The sequence below is a fragment of the Acomys russatus genome, chromosome 20 (assembly GCF_903995435.1).
Source record: "Acomys russatus chromosome 20, mAcoRus1.1, whole genome shotgun sequence".
In the NCBI taxonomy this organism is placed as follows: Eukaryota; Metazoa; Chordata; class Mammalia; order Rodentia; family Muridae; genus Acomys; species Acomys russatus.
In genome coordinates this window covers 31,825,374-31,843,446 of record NC_067156.1, presented here as the reverse complement: position 1 = coordinate 31,843,446, position 18,073 = coordinate 31,825,374, and positions in this window count along the sequence as shown.

Sequence of the window (18,073 nt, the reverse complement as noted above, 5' to 3'; positions counted from 1 at the left end):
TTCCCCTTTCCTCCTCAGGGATGGGGAGGTCCCCCATGGGTACCCTTCTGCCTTGGTACATGAAGTCATTGCAGGGCTACTGTCCTCTCCTACTGAGACCAGACATGGCAGCTCAGTAAGGGGTACTGGATCCAAAGGGAGGCATCATACTCAGAGACAGACCCTGCTCCAGTTATTGAGGGATCCATATGAGGATCAATCTGAACAACTGCTACATATGTTCAGGGAGCCTAGGACCAGTCCACACATGCTCTTTGTTTGGTGGTTCAGTCTCTGTGAACCTGCCATGGGTCCAGATTAGTTGACTCTGTAGTTCTTCTTGTGAAATTCTTGATCCCTCTGGCTCCCTCAAACATTCCCCCAACTCCTCTTCTTCTTCTTCTTCTTCTTCTTCTTCTTCTTCTTCTTCTTCTTCTTCTTTTCTCCACATTTGCCTTGGCTGTGCCGGATGTGCTTTGTAGACCAGGCTGGCCTCAAACTTACAGTGATGAGCCTGTTTCTGCCTCCTCCAAGCCCTGGAATTAAAGGCATGCACCACCACACCTGGCCCTCCAACTCTTCTGTAGGACTTCCTGAGCTCTATCTAATGCTTGGCTGTCAGTCTGCATTTATTTCCATCAACTTCTGGGTGAAGCCTCTCAGAGGAGTTATGCTAGGCTCCTGTCTATAACCATGGCAGAATAACATTAATAGCATTAGGGACTGGTTCTCTCCCATGGGTGGGCTTCAAGTAGAGGCAGTCTTTAGTTGGCCATTCTCTCAATCTTTGCCTCCCATAACTGAGCAAGATGTTGCCTTTGCTTCCCAGGATTTGCGTAGCACTTTCTGGTCAGTTTCAACTTGATTTCCCTGTGATTAATGTATTTGGTATTTTCCTCTATAGAATCCTAGTTACAGTGGGCAACCAAGAGTAATGGCAACAGTTTAGTGACTTGTAGCTTCTGGAAGAAACATTATTCCCCATGTATGGTAACTAAATTTAAACAATATAAAAAGTTTGTGAAATAGTGGGGTCACTATGGCTTTTCAAACATCCTCAGCATTGGTTATTCCTACGCCACTTCTTTCTTCATTATCTTCTCATTTCTCTACCTACCAGCCTTCCGACATTATCCCATTTCTCTCCTCATAACACCTGTGTATGTCTCCTCCCTTAACACCGTCTTCTTCCACCCCCTCTTCCAATGTTCCCCTTCCAGTTTTCTGACTTCTCCAGGCACTCAGATGTAAAAACACAAATGTAAATATTCATTCGATGCTAGAAAGCCAAATGCCAACTATTTTCTCCCACTGTGGATCCAACCACCAAATCATTCTCTGTGTGTGTGGATCAGCTTTTTACAACACCCTATGACTGAGCCCTGGAAATTTCTTAGTTGCTGTCTTAAGTCTTCACTTAGATTCACTTCATCTTAGATTCCAGGAACAGTAAACCTTACCAACACATCACCTTGAAACCTACCCTGACAGAAATCCGCATCCCATGCAGGAGGAATTATGTCATATTGGAAACTGAGGCTGCCTTCAAGCAAGAATGATCATCTCTTGAAAACCAAATTGCTCATTCAAGAAATGACAGCAATGACTGTTTCTCTGAAGCTTCCCAGGGTGTCCGAGTTGAGACACTGTCTCACAGTACTATACATAGACAGGAGAATTGAATTTTTAATAGCCCATAAAGGAATGCTCTCTAAATCATAATTTTAATTTTATAAGCTTTATTATCAAAAACTTTCAAAAATAAATATTATATACCAAAATTAACCAAACCCAAATACCATACATCTAAGTGCACTTCTATACAGTTAGAACAGGCATTCTAAAGCTACAGAGCTTCACAGTGGATTTTACATTTTCATATTATGTCCATATATTACTGTTTTGTTTTGTTTTTGGAGACGGGGTTTCTCTGTGCAGCCTTAGCTGCCCTAGACTTGCTGTCCTCAAACTCAAAGCGATCCACCTGTCTCTGCCTCTGCCTCACAAATGCTAGCATTAAAGGTGTGCACCACTATGCCCAGCTCCATATATTACTCTTTAAGTTTTATATGTGAGGGAGAATGTACATTTTTTTTTTAGCTTTCTAAGGTTGTTTGACCTCATTTAATATTGTACATATAAGTCTATCCATTTTCCTACCAATTTTGTGACCTCATTTTATTTTAGAGCTTAATAATGTTTATATATTACTTCTATATATCATATTTTCATTATCTATTCATCTGTTGATGGGCAACTAGGCTGATTTCAATTCTTTGCAATAGTGAATAAATTAACAGTAAATACAGAGTGCAAATATTTCTATGGTATGGAGTTCACTGTGTGTATGACTAGGAATGAAATAGCTGGGTCATACAACAATGTCTTATGGTTTCTATTGTTGTGATCAAACAACATTGCCAAAAAAACAAGTTGGGAGCAAAGGTTTTATTTAGCTTTTACTTCCAGATCACTGTTCATCACCACAGGAAGTTGGGGCAGAAACTCAAGCAGGGCAGGAAGCTGGAGGCAGGAGCTAATGCAGAGGCCATGGAGGGGTGCTGCTTACTGGCTTGCTCCACATGGCTTGCTTAGCCTGCTTTCTTGTAGAACCAAGAACCACCAGCCCAGGCATGGCACCACCCATGATAGGCTGAGCCCCTCCCATTGATCACTAATTAAGAAAATGTTCCCCAGGGATGCCTAACATTAGATCTTATGGAGGAATTTCCTTAACTGAGGTTCCCTCCTCAAGTTAAAGATGACTTTAACTCATGTTAAGTTGAAATAAAACTATCCAGCACAGGTAATTCTATTTTTAATCTTTGGGAAATCTCTAAAATGATTTTCATAATGGCTATATTGATTTGTTGCCCAACTAACACTGAATAAGGGTTCCATTCTCTCCACATCTTCTCTAACTTTTGTTCTCAGATTTGTTGATGATAAAGCCCCCTGACTAGGAGGTATCTCAAACTAGTTTGAATTTGCATTTTGGGGGCGTGTTTTGAAACAGGGATTCTCTGGAATCACTTTGTAAACCAGGCTGGCCTCGAACTCACAAAGATCCGCCTGCCTCTGCCTCGCAAGTGCTGGGATTAAAGATGTGCCCCAACACCGCCAGGCATTGAATTTGCATTTCTATGATGACCAGCAGTATTAGATATATTTATAAACTGTCTCTTCATTTCATTTGCTCACTTGCTGATCTTTTACGGAACCATACTCAAGTAATGCCAGATTCTGTTTGTTGCAGAATATAATTTCAAGATGATCCAGCATGTGGCAGTTGAATAAAAGAGATCTTTGATGTAGATTTTAATCGTAAGGGTTAAGAGAAGTATTAGGAAAGAAGTAAAGCACACCAGTGAGCCAAAGTGTGTACTTCTCAAAGAGGGAGTAAGATTTTATTGTTTGTAGAATCATCACACCAAGGATTTCAGTAATGTTTTAAGTTATCTTCAAAGAGTGGCCTAGGAACTAAAGTGACATCACGGGGAAGTTCCTGAAGTGTACCCAGAAGCTAGGTTACCTTCACTGTAAGGAAAAGTAGTAGTCTAGTTTGTCATATTCCCAGAAAATACCCTGCGCAGGAATGATCCCATGCCTGAGGTCACATATGCTCTGGCCTTAACTCTGGTTAACCACTTATTTCAACATAAAAGATCTATTTTCCCTGTATTGACATCATTCACATCAACTGTTAGATGTGTGGAAATTTTTGTATCAGCTAACTAGGGGCTTCACTCAGACTCTGCAGTGAGGGGCTCCTTTTTTTCTCATGCCCTCATAATGGTCCCCCATCTTTTCATTCTGCCCATAGCCACACCCCCGGGGAGCAGAACAGGGATTTTTCTGAAGAAAGCTGGATATAATAGGATTAATACCATGATTTAATTCTCACTTGTTGGGTGACATCCTATGAGAACACCTGGCAAGCACTCTGATTATTTGGAATTTAAGCCAGAAAGTAAAACATCTCAATTTTGCTCTAAAACTCTGTCATCATTTTCTGCACTTCTCATCTTCTTTCTTTATCCTACAAGTTCAGCTCCCTTCAGAGCACTCAAGGGAAATGATCCCAAATCATGGTGAGGCCTGGGCACAAGCTGCTGCCGTGCCAGGTGTTCTGAGCTCATTCATTCGCTCACTCATTAATCCACTCAGCCACCACATGCCAGTCACCTACTGTGTGCCAAATGCTATTCACTGGGGATCCAGTATTTATTAAGTCAGAGAGAGATGCCAACCATTTTGGAGCATATATTCAAGTGGAAGAGGGGCCCTCATTATCAAAAGAAAGTAAACACACAGGTAGTTTTCAAGTAATGTTAAGAATTACAGAGGAAAGAGATGTGGTGATATAATAAATGTGACCTTAGAGCACAGAAAATGGGCCATGGTAGATTAAACTTGACTGTCAAAGTAACTTTTGTTCTCTTGATGTAATTGTCATCTCTGAAGTTTACTGCCTCCATCTGCTAACCTAGGCCTAGTCCTGGAAGCCTCTAGCACTATACAGTCTAATCCAGGCCTAGAGTGCTTTCAGCCTCTGAGACTTACTGCTACATAAGCTCACTCTTTCTAGCTGCTCTGGTTCAAAATTCCTTCCAATCTGATTTATTCAATCAGGCTTCTCTCAGTTTCTCTGCTTGGCCTCAAACTAACTCTAGCAATCTGTTCTAATCTTCTGGCTCCTTCTCATTCTCTGGATCATTCTGTCTTACTATGTTTTACTCTCTCTCTCTCTTTCTCTCTCTCTCTCTCTCTCTCTCTCTCTCTCTCTCTCTCTCTCTCTCTCTCTCTCTCTCTCTTTCTCCACTGCTCCATTAAGTCTTCTTTTCCCCATCTCTTCTGATGAGAATTGGGTGTCTCCATATCCTGACTCATGCTATCAAATCTTTCTTTGATTTGTCTCTTTGTCTGCCTCTCAATTAGATGTCACTTTCAAACACGGATGCTTCCTTCTACAAACTAACTTTGCCTTTATTATTTGGGATTAAATGTGTGTACTCCAACCAGAGTAGCCATGTTGCTTAATTAAAATTCCTCTACAATAGACAAAGGTTATTGTAGCAACTTCCACCAAGAACTAGAACTTATTTCTTACCCTCCATCATGGCTAACTTTGTGACAGACTTTTACCAAAAGAATGTAACTGCGGTGAAAGATAGTCAGTTTCAAAGACCATCTCAAGGGACATGTGATTTCTGTTCTCATCCTCTTTAAACCTGAGCTGGCTGGATAGATGGAAGGTTCTTATGTGTATAACTGAGGCCTTCCAACAGATTCACTCTGAAAACTCACAGAGTGGTGAGTAAGGTCATTTAGAAGCAAACTCAGTGACTTTCCACCTGACCTTAGGTACCACAGGATACAGCAGACAGACCATTCCTCCAAAGCTTGATTAAACAGTTCCATTGAGTCATGAGAAAACAATCAAAGCTGCATGGCTATAGATGACTGAAATTGAAACAAAGATGTTGCAGCTTTAACTGGAGTTGTCAAGAAGGAGGCTATCTGAAAGAAGTCTATGTTTGAAAATAAATCTAAATAATAACCAAGCCAGCCTTGTAGATGTTTATGAAGCACTCTTCTAGGAAAATGGAAATAAGTTCCTAAAACTACAAGGAAAAACAAGGCGTGCTACAGAAGCAAGATCATTATGTATGGAACCAGATGAGTACAGGGAAAGGCAACATTGGAGCAGGAGATGAGGCAGAAGAGTAAGATAGGCCTATCATGTAGAACTTGGTATACTGTGGTCTTAACATTGGATTTCATCCTTAAGAAAACAAAAAGTTCATGAGAGACTTTAGGAATAAATAACATAATATTTTTACAAATAATTATTAGCTCAAGGAACCAATCACAGAGAAGGTAAATAACACCAGCTAAAAACCTAATTGGGTTATTCTAAACTACAGAGAAAATATGACTGGCATGGGTACTGACTTTGGCGATGAAGGAAAGATTAAGACTGCATTTTGTATATAAAAGCCGTAGGGCTTATTGATAATTTGAATGCACTGAACAGATGAGGAAAGAACGAGAAAAATCTTTAGGTCTGAGCCAAAAATCATATGGATGAATTGCAAAGAAATAAACTGAGAGTAGAAAAGAGACAACAAAGACTTCATTTTGATGTTTCATTACCTGGGTTAGAGATGCGGAGAAGGCAATTGGCTATCAGAGTAGATCTAGGGCAGAATACGCAAAGAAAAACATTTGGAGTTATTTAGCATGTCGGTGGTATTTAAAGCCATGGATGAACATAGCTGTACTAACTGTGGATGAATAAAAAATCTTGATCACATAGAGAGGATGTGGAACGAGGGAACTGGTCAATGCATAGAAAATAACAACAGTATGAAACCATGAAGGACATGCTACAGAACATCAGGTTTTAAAAAGAGCGAGTAGTCTGTGAGGCTTAATGCTACTGAGAAACTTAATAAAGGGCTGGAACACATTTTATTTTTTTACAGAGAAGTCACCAGGGACAAAGTCAAGAACAATTTCAGAGAAACAATGATCAAACTAGAAGCCTACTATAGATGAACTGAAGAATGAATGAGAAGGGAAGGATGGAGTAAACACAACTACTTAAAGGAACTTTGTTGGTAAGAAAGATAGAAGTCTTGCTATCTATGAAGCAAAATAAAGTCCGGGGAGGATCACAGGTGGCTTCAAAGCACGTTTGAGCTTTGCTGTTGTACCCTAACATTGATCCTTTGAGCAAACAGTTAATACAAGAAATGGAATCTCCTGGTCCGTGTTGGACGTTGCTGACATTTTTGTTTAGTATCTCCTTAGCTGTTGACTCCTGAGATCAGCCAGCGCCACACTAGAATTGTGGCTGACGAGCCTTCAGAAGTCTTGCCCACTTTTCCAAAAACAGTTCCATGTATGATACTGACCTTGGACTCTTTCACTAAATTATAAAAGCAACTGAAAAGCGTGAAAACATGTCTAAAGAGTGACACTGGAGAGACCAGAGAGATGGATGACTCAAAGGTTAAGAGTGCTAACTGTTCTTCCAGAGGTCCTGAGTTCAATTTCCAGCAACTACATGGGATCTGATGCCCTCTTCTGGCCTGCAGGTGTACACACAAGTGTCTGTATTATAATACTTTTTTTTTCAAGATTTATTCGTTTATTATGTATACAGTGTTCTGCCTGCACATACACATACAAGCCCAAGCCGGGTACCAGATCTCATCCTAGATGGTTGTGAGTCACTATATGGTTGATGGGATTGAACCCAGGGCCTTTGATGAACAGCCAGTGCTCTTAACTGCTGAGCCATCTCTCCAGACCAGTAATAAATATTAAAAAAAAAAAAAGAATGATGATAGGAAACTCATTCACACACAGTCCAAGGGTCAGACACAAGTGGAAAGTTTTTGAATAACACAGAATGTATACAATAAAGTGAATGAAAAACATCTTCTAATAGCCTGTGCCTGTAAAACCTTAAACAATAGAGTTCAAATGAAGATACCATGCACTAGTGGAAAATATGCTCTTGGAGGCCATGTCATAAAATTATTAAAGAAAAATCATACTGGCAAGAGTAGGCTTCTTCTCTACTAATTATTGGCTATGAAGCCCTTTAACACTCCACCTGAAGTAAAAACCATTGTCACTGCTCTTGGTGCCCATCAGTACTACATAGAACATAGAAAACTTGAGTTGAGACCTAACCAGAATCTTTTCACTGCTTTCCAGATTCCGTATAGTGTCAGAAGTTGTTTTGAAATTTGCTGGGGAAAGGAAAATCACTAACAGTCTTACTTAGTTGGACCCTGTGGCCTACGCTATTATTATGCCAAGCAAAGTGCTCCCACTGGTGAAAAGGTACAGCCAACTGCTTCCTGCTTCTATTTAATGCTCATTCATCAGAACGAGCCCATGCCTGGTAATGTAAGATGCTTAGATAACAATGAACACTCTTAGGACACTGATTTACTTTCCTGAAAGATACATCCATAGCCTCATGTAGAATTCTTTACATAGAATTAAAAGAAGTGAATAAATCCTGTCTAAGCTCTTTGTAGTTTTGTATGTTGTGTTGGAATTAAGCTACAAATGCATTAATTCAGCATTACAGCCACACTTAGAGCATTTGGAAGTGATATATAGTAAAGAAAGAGGAACTGGTAACTTCTATTAAGTTCCAGTAGCTTATTTGTTTGACCTGCTGTTCTGGAGAGTTGGCTCAAGTCATTCAAGGGCTATCACATGGTCAATGAATATAATACTTTTGTTATCTCATAAGGAAAGAACATTGTTGGAGACTTAGTTAGAAAAAAAGTCAAGAAAAAAAATGCATGTTGACTTTTCAGGATGGGGATAGACTTTGAGAATATTGTGTTCTCGGTGATTACTCAGGCAAGAATACCCACTGCGGAAGATGTCTTGAGTTAACACTATAAATAAAATATGTTGTTTGGATATCAAAAATCCCTTTGCACAGTCACTCTGGGTAATATCCAATGAGATAAAGTTAAAAACACCCACAACAAAAAGGGTGAAAGTTATGAATTGGCTCAAATAACATTAAGTTTGCCAGGCTTGATGTGTGTCCCATCAACAATGACAAACATCCAATGGCAAACAGTGAAGTAGACTCGTGACAGTATCATAGCCGATCTAACTTTGCCTTGATATCTGACATAATGGAAAGGGCAGGGATTTGGGGGAGATAATCCTCCTGGGAAATGATCTTAACAGTAAGCAGTAGTTTCCTGAGGTGCATTGGAAGCACCTAGCTTGGTGTTATAATGTTCAGGTTAATGCAGTGGCTGTGTTGGGTTGTTGCTAGTGAAAGCACTACACACTTAGAAGACCCATAGCAGCATAAAATGAATTCCCTTAAAGTTCTAGAGACCAGAAGACTAAATTGGTTGCAATTTATTGAAGTTGAAGTAGTCAAAGTATCCTTGGGGCTGGCTTCTCTGGGAAGTCTGGGAAGACGATCTATTGCTTTGCTTTTATTATCTTCTTTTGGCCCAGCTGTGTTCTTCAGCAGCATCATCCTAATCTCCATTTCTGTTTTTGTAACACCTCCTTTCTTTTTCTTTCTTTCTTTCTCTTTTCTTTTCTTTCTTTCTTTTTTCTTTTCTTTTCTTTCTTTCTTTCTTTCTTTTTTTTTTTTTTTTGTTGTTGTTGTTTTTTGTTTTTTGTTTTTCAAGACAGGGTTTCTCTGAGTAGCTTTACCTGTCCTGAATTCACTTTGTAGACCAGGCTGGCCTCAAATTCACATCGATTTACCTGCCTCTGCCTCTCGGGTGATGGGATTAAAGGCATGTGCCACCATCTCCTGGCTACCTCTTTTCTTTTTTTTTAGCTTGACTATCCTTCATCTCCCTTTTTTGAGAACACTCTTGATTACATCACTGAAATACCCAGAACAGCCAAGACTCCCTCCCCATCCCAGGAACTTTCAACTACTTGGGCCTACAAGAAACCCTCTTCTTCTCACAATGTATTTAGTTGCTCAGAGATTATGAATAGACATGTTAGGGCATTATGCTTGGGCTCTAGCAACTATTGATCAATTATTTATTCCACGGAAACTAAAGCATGTCAGTGAACACAAACTTATGAAATTCACTTGTCTTCTCATAACATAAAAGCTCTCATGCCTATGAATAAAATATTATGAATGAACTGCCGAAAAGCAGAACCTCTTTCTAGCTGGGAACATCCTCCAAAGATAAGATGCTGTCCAAACCGGTGTGGCATATACTTCAAACCGGTCATTGAAATGTGTTGCTGTTTCTGTCATTGCTAGAACCCACACATATAGCGATCAAGAGACAGAAGCATACCCAAAGTCCATGCTGAATAATTACATCTTTCCGTCCTTTAGAATTTAAGTTCTGTTTCTTTAAAGGTCTGAATTTCAAATAGAAAATGTTTCCACTACATGGCATGGAAGTTCTATTGATCTTGGAGTCAGTACTATTGTTTGGCCATTTTGTAATCTTCCTGTCACCAAGGTAATGAACAATGCAAGGCAAGGTAATTGGTTATGGTTATTAGGGGAAAATAGGATGCTGGTATATAATTGGGCAGGGTAGATTATATTTAAAACTCAAATAGTCCCTGAGAAGCCCATGACTATTTCTATTCTCAATAATAAATGTTGGTAGAAAACCAGAGAAAGTGAGCAAAAAAGACTAAAAAGACTTATTACAAACTAAGCTTTGAATTATCCTAAGAGGTAATGATGTCAACCAGATGAGATTCTTTTTTTATTGAAAAATAAAATAATTCATATTAAATCTCAATTGTTATCCCATCCCATGCATCCTCCCATTCCTCCCTCCCTCCTGCTTTCACCCCATTCCCCTTCCCTATGACTGTGACTGAGGGTGACCTCCTCCCCTTGACTATGATGCTAGGGTATCAAGTTTCTTCTTGGTAGTCTGCTATCCTTCCTCCGAGTGCCATAGGACCTAATTAAACAGAGAATTCTCAACAGAGGAATATCAAATGGCTGAGAAACACTTAAAGAAATGCTCAACATCTTTAGTTATCAGAGAAATGCAAATCAAAACAACTCTGAGATTCCATCTTACACCCATCAGAATGGCTAAGATCAAAAATTCAAGCGACACAACATGCTGGTGAGGATGTGGAGAAAGAGAAACACTCCTTCATAGCTGATGGAAATGCAGACTAGTGCAGCCACTTTGGAAATCTGTCTGGCGCTTTCTCAGAAAACTGGGAATAAGGCTTCCTCAAGACCCAGCTATTCCACTCCTTGGAATATACCCAGAAGATGCTCCAGCATACAACAGGGACATTTGCGCTACCATATTCATACCAGCCTTATTCATAATAGCCAGAACATGGAAACAGCCTAAGTGTCCCTCAGTAGAAGAATGGATAAAGAAACTGTGGTACATATACACTATGGAATACTACTCAGCTATTAAAAACAAGGAATTTCCAAAGTTTGTGGACAAATGGAGTAAACTAGAAATGATCATATTGAGTGAGCTAATCAGAAGCAGAGAGACTCAAATAGTATACACTCACTTATGACAGATGAGATTCTTTTCAAGGTCAAAGAGAACAGGGAGCAGAAGAAATAATTTGAGTATCATCACAGTCTCATGATCTATTAACAATTTTCATAGGAATGATGATGGTGGCTGTTGCACATGATTTTTCTTGCCCTTTCGATTACAGTTATTTGTGCTAGTCAATGGTTTCTTATTTATTCCTTCCTTTTCTACTCTATAGTATACCGTAAATGGTATATAGGAAGTAAGCAATTTTAAAATTTAGTATTTAAACTACAGAATATTTTTGATGAGCGCATTTTGGCTTATATGTACATTTATTCATCATATTACATAAAAACATGACATCATTGTTATTGTTAATGAATGCAGTTTAAATAAGGTTGGACAGGATATGACTGAGCAACTGTATCACCAAAGGATGAGCTTTGTTGGTTATCTGTCTAATAGTTTTCAGTCCTAAATTCTTTCTTCAGTGTTGTTGTGGGGTTTTAGGTTTTGGAGGGTGGCAAAGGTGGTTAGATTTTTTTGTCTGTGAAATTGGCAGGAATAGAAACCTGCAGACTCTATTTCCAAGGTTCCCTTGGCAGTGGATATTAAAATGACATAGAATGAATGGAGGAAGAAGAAAGTTATTTCATATTCCGTTGTCTGTGGTACACGAAGACAGGGTAGCAGCACCAGCAGGAGTATAGCCTAGTCCATTCCCAGTTGCAGTATTGCATATCCTATTGTAGAAAAAAAAAGATCAGCAGCAGCAGCATCATAAGCTCCCGTATCCCCACTCAAATACAAGGATGCAGTCTCAGCATCTTCATCAGACAGATGCCAAGAGCAGCTAGGCTTCAGTCCAGATTCAATAGGAGCTTATAGGAGCTTCTAGTTCTGAGATACAGCCTTCTCACTTTCTGAGTTTTCACTGTAACTGATTCTCTGCACTAAATAATTTTTGCTTGAAGTATCAAGAATGCTCAATGAGTTCCGGGGTTGACACCAACCAATATAGATATGAATGGAAGTTTTACAAAATACATAAGAAAATAATTTTCTGAAGCTGAGAACTCTTTCTGGTAAGTATTTCCTATCTGAGACTTGAATTGTTGTTTGGGAAATTAGGCTGCTCACTTCATCCAGGCAGAGTGGAGCAATGGAAAAGAACAATTATGTGATCTTATGCAAGTTAAATCATTTTTCAGAGCAGGTCTTCCTAAAAGTGGAATGCAAACATAAGTTTGGTGAAAGAATGAAAGCAATTATATAAACTGTAATGCACAAATTATTTACTTCTGTGAAATTTTGAATGATTTAAAAATGTATAAAATCCATAAGACATATGAAGTTATCTGATTACTATAAATGTCTAGAAGTTTCTCTCTCTTCTATACCTTATTCTCTAGCCTAATTTTCCCTTTCGTCATTTCTTTCTCTGTCTCTATTTCTATAGTATTTACCATTATTTTAAAAATTACCATGAAATTATAGTTTTTATTATGATATCTTCATATCATGTCCATTGCTCATATTCACCCTCCAATGCTGTCTGTTTTCCATCTTCTATTGTATCCTTTCTCCTGCCAAATAACACCCATCAATTTCATCACACACACACACACACACACACACACACACACACACACACACACTCATTATATGTTTCAAACGCTTCAGAACTGAAATTCAAATGCTACTTCATTAACTGGACATATACCAGGATGGCTACTTGACAGATCTGAGAACTTCTGAAGAACATGACTTGCTCTTGCTAAAGATAGGGAGTCAAGGTCACAGATGAAGATGAAGCTCCTGTGGTGATGGGCCCAAAGACAGGTAAAAGCCATTGTTCACTCTGTCGAATCAGGCCCCTTTTAAGTAAACATAAAAGGGATGAAAAAGAAAATGATGGATCTGTGGGAAAGTACAAAAAGAGAAATTCAAAGCCTAGGAAAGGAGAAAAATACATACCTCTCACCATGGAGAAATTCCTCATTTCCACACCCTGCTACTGGGGTATCTTGGGAGTCTTGTGGCATATGTAGTATATATGATACTGATTGTATATATGAAAACAAACATGGAAACTTCGTTTTTCTGATCCGACCCAGATATTCAGCCCCTCCCCCATTCTCCTCTAGGACAACTGCTGATAAACTGTAGCCAGGCAACTGCTCTCAAGCACCTATTTGAGACAACTTCTTTATCACAAGAGTAGAATTCTGAGAGTTGGAAGAAAGGACCACTACCAAGGGCAGGGCTTTGGGCACAGTAATCAAAGAAGAAAAGTATGAGGGATTGGGGCTGGTATCTACTGGTGCCTTCTTTTAACATAAGATGTGAATGTTAATAGAGCTTTTGTTTGGTTTGGTTTGGTTTGGTTTTTTTTCAGTTTTTTGACACAGGGTTTCTCTGTGTAGTCTTGGCTTTCTTGGACTCATTTTGTAGACCAGGCTGGACCCCACCTCACAGAGATCTACTTGCTTCTGCCTCCCTGAGTGCTAGGATTATAGGCATGCACCACAGCACTGGGCCACTCGATTTTACTTATTTATTTATTTACCTTTGAATATTTTCATTATAACTTATTCATATTACATCCTGATTGTTATCCCCTCACTTGCATCTTCCCATCCCCACCCTCCCTCCCTCTTCTACCCTATTCCCTTCCCCTAGACGTCTGAAGTGTGGGTTCCCTCTCCCCATATAGCCTGCATCCCCTTCCTCTGTGTGCCTATCACCACATGGTCTACCCACCAAGGGGAGATGATCGAATTGAGAACACCAGAGTTCATGTCAGAGACAGTCCCCACTCCCCACACAACCGTGGAGAATGAGCTGTCCCTTGCCTAAGAGACTAGGACTCAATCAATCTTAGGTAATAAATAAAGCTAAGAAGTAGTTTTCACTATGACAGGATCAATATATTAATGAGGACAGTTCTGAGAATAAGCTAGTCACTTTTCATCACTTAACGAAATTCCTGAGAAAACCAACCCAACCAAGGAAAGTTTTATTTGGATTCACATTGTCAGAGATTTGAGTTTGTGGTTAGCTGGCTCTATTGCAGAGGTGAGACAGAAAATTAAGCAGCAAGGATTTGTGATAAAGGAGGCTGTTAATCTCATAGTAATCAGGAAGGAGACAGACAGAGAAAGCAAGAGATGGGAAGAAAACTATACTCTTAAGAAGTATCCACCCAGCCACCTGCCTCCTCCAATCAAGCCCCACCTTCTACAGTACCTACCAACTCCTAATAGTTCAGCCAATTATGAACTCATCCAGAAAGTTTTCCATTGACTGTGCTAGTGACCTCATGGTCCAATCTATTTCCAAATGCCCAACTTCTGAATCTTGCATTTGGGATCAAACCTTCAACATATGCATTTGGAGAGAAACATTTCATATCTAAAGCATGACAGGCAATTTTGAACTGATCTACTAGGGGTGAACTGACTTAGCAAAACACATGAATAGCATAACCCTGAAACCCTTTATTTTCCCCAAAAGGAACTTCTCTTGGAACCAGAAGTCCTCAGGGAAACTGGTATTTTTTGTGATGCCCCAGAAGACCTTAACATCAACTATTCAACTTTCCATGCAATCTTTAACTAGTCCTTTCAAATGAAAACAAGTTCATGGATCACTCGTTTTTCCTTCCCATAAATGGAGGACAAAGGGTTAGGCAACTTTTTATTTTTACCTTTTGGAAGTCTTCAATATTTTAGGTGTTTGAATTCTTTATGGGAAATGAAGTATTATAGAGGGACATGTATTTATTAAATTCATCCCTCATATGCCAGCTAAGTATACTCTAAGAGAACCACCTTTAGGTAGGCAAAGTTCACTAGGATCAATTATGTACCCTGAAGTGGAAGAAATTACATCATATGTGAAAAACCAAAAAAGACACCAGGACATGACTGGCCAAAGTGTAATAATATGAAGAAAGCCACAGAGCGAACACAAATCAAGTATTATGGTTTCTTATGCCTCAGTCACATGCTAAGTCCCAGGTTAACCTAGGTCACCACCTCACTCAGTTTCTAAATCCCATCTTTACCTATTTGCCCTTCTGCCCTTCTGATTGATCTCTTTCTCTGGATGGATCTTGCTCAAGTAGAGGAGGAAGGCAGTTATAAATATTTACATCTATCTCTCCAGATTACCTACATTTTAAAAGATATGTCCTCTTGGGTGCACATGGATAATTTTATTAGTGTTTCAAGAATACTGTATTGGCCCAGTTGTTGTATATTTTCATAGGAATTGGTCAGGGTGGCCCCAGGCGCCCAAACAACACAAGCTTTAACCAGTTCTTTTCACTGCCTACTGGAATTAGAGGCTCAGTTGATGAAGACAACATCCACACTACTATTATTTAGCTAAATGGGCATGATATTCAATTGCCTTCTAAATATCTATATTTATGTGAATAGTTGAAATCTAGTCTCAGAAAAGCCTTTCTCTGGAGTGAGCAGATGAGATATAGAGAAAGTATGCTGGACCCGTGCTAGATAGTTTTACCCCAATGGCCAGATTTCAAAGTGGCAGAAGGTGTCATTCAGGCTACTGGAGAGAAAAAGACATTGATGTCCTTACTCAGCTATGACTCCTGTGAACCACAGGGCCAACCTTCCATGTGATATATGTCTATTTGTAAAATAATTTCATGACTGTTATGGAGGTAACTGACTGTTCAATTGCATTTGAGTCTTACTCTCCAGGAGGGAGCCCATTCCTGCGATTGTAAGCCCAGTTAACAGTCCACACCTAGGGAGGTCCTGGGCCCAATGAAACAACTTATTATGGTTGTTTTAACTAAGCGATATGACATCAAAATTCATTATGAATATGTATGTTTCCTCTCATAGATGAAAGCTATTCTTGGTCTTAATCAGAGAAGCTTCATTTTGTAGTGAATCGTAATGAATGCAGAGACTCATGGTTCCTCAAGATGCTGAGAATAACTGATGGTTGAGGGCTTAGCACCAAACAGGGCATTTATAGCACATCCTCTAAGGCATTAAAAACCTTACGGAAGAGAGGGCAGATATAAGAGCCATAAAACAAAATGAAGTGCTAAGAAATGCCTTCCTATTTACTTGACATAATCTCTACAATTATGGATTAACAATAACTGCAGTTACCTTCAATGAGTCTGCAGAAGACTGATCCTCTGATCAGTTTTGGGTGGTGAGGACCTTATGGAACCTTACATCTTACCCCTGAACTACTGGTGACTGAGAGATTCTTGGATATAGAGGATCATTGTCATCAGCCATACACGTATTGCTGAGCCCACCAGGATCCAAAGGATAGCTCCAAATTGAAGGCCAAACGGACAACCCTAGATAATCTCAATGGGTCATCACAAAACAAAACTAGTAGACATAAATGAGAGAAAGATATCTGTAGGGATGAGGAGTAAGCGGAGGTGGCAGAGGGTCAGATGGGAGGGTGGGCTTACTCTTTATGTCCATGTGTGACATTGCCAAAAGAGAAATTCAACTAATAAAAACTTGTAAGTTGAAAAATGGGAAGCTAGACTGGAGTTACTTCTAAGGCAGAGTTGTATGTTTGCTAGCTCTCAATCACTAGGAAAAGGCAATTGGCCAATCAGAGTTTTCATTTCATCAAACCTAAGTCCAATGAGTTTTGCATTCTGTGTTATTTTGTTTCTGTGTGTAGAAAATGTGGAAAACAGCTGATAACAACAAAAGAGACTTGTTTAGATGATGTAGTTTATTCCGCTAATATTGGCTCACAAATGAATGCAGTCTCCTACTTTTGAAAGGGGTGACATTTATACAATTATTAAGTAAATGCAACATTGTTAGCTTCTAATACTTAAACCATGGATATCTAAGTACAGTGAAGCATATGAAGATTCACTTTTTACTAGTAAGACTAATTCTTGGGCTTGTGAGATGACCTACACACACCAATTGGGGGGGGGGGGGTCTGATGAAGTTTTTTTAAAAATTCTATAAAATTAATTTTTATTTATTCCTTGGTAGTTTTATATATAAATACAATGCATATAGATTATATCTACTACCACCCTCTGCCTTCTCCCTCCAAATTATCCCAGCACCTCTTTACTCCCTTCCTCATTTTAAGTCTTTCTCTCTCTCTCTCTCTCTCTCTCTCTCTCTCTCTCTCTCTCTCTCTCTCTCTCTCTCTCTCTCTCTCTCTCTCCTTACTCCTTGTTCTTAGATAATTCACTGAGTATAATTAGTGATGCCTATAGGCACATAGAGATAGGGTAACATATATTGGATAACAGGAAGTCAGCCATGGGTAACAACTCTGAAGAAAATTGACTCTCCGTCCCCAAAACATACCATCAACTGCCAATAGCTCCTCAGTTAAGAGTGGGTCCTAGTGAGTACCTTCTTTGTCTATGATGGAGCGTCAATTGGCTTGATCTTGTGCAGGTCTTATGTCAACAAACCCAGTTGCTAAGAATTCAGGAGTGGAGTGGCTTTGCCATATAGAGAAAACCTTATTTTGTGGCCATCTTCCTCCACTACTGGCTCCTACAATCCTCTCTCCCCCTATTACACAAGCTCCCTGAACATAGATAGGAATGGAATGTGTTATAGATGTCCCATTTAGAACTGGACACTCCTCAGTCACTTATTCTCGGTACTTTTACCAGTTGTAAGTCTCTGTATTAAGCATCACCCACTGCATAAAGATACTTCTATGATGGAGGGGAGAATGGCTCTCACTAGTCCATGGGTATAAGAATAAATGTATCCAGGCAGTCTGACACAATGGATTTTTTAAAAAGAAAAATAATAGCAGGGGGGACTTTCACAATGTTTCCTGTGCAACATTGTATACTTAGCATCCTGCAGCAAGCCTGACCTCGGGTTTCACTTACTCCCACCTTGTCTGCTTTCCTTAGATTAGTTTCAGTGTTACACTCACTGAAAACTGCCTCCTGAAATTCTTAATTGCAGGGAACTCCCTTCTCTATTTAAAGAAACATGTTCCCAATGTTCTCATACTTAAAATATTTTCCTTGTAATATGGACTAACAGAAAATCACATCA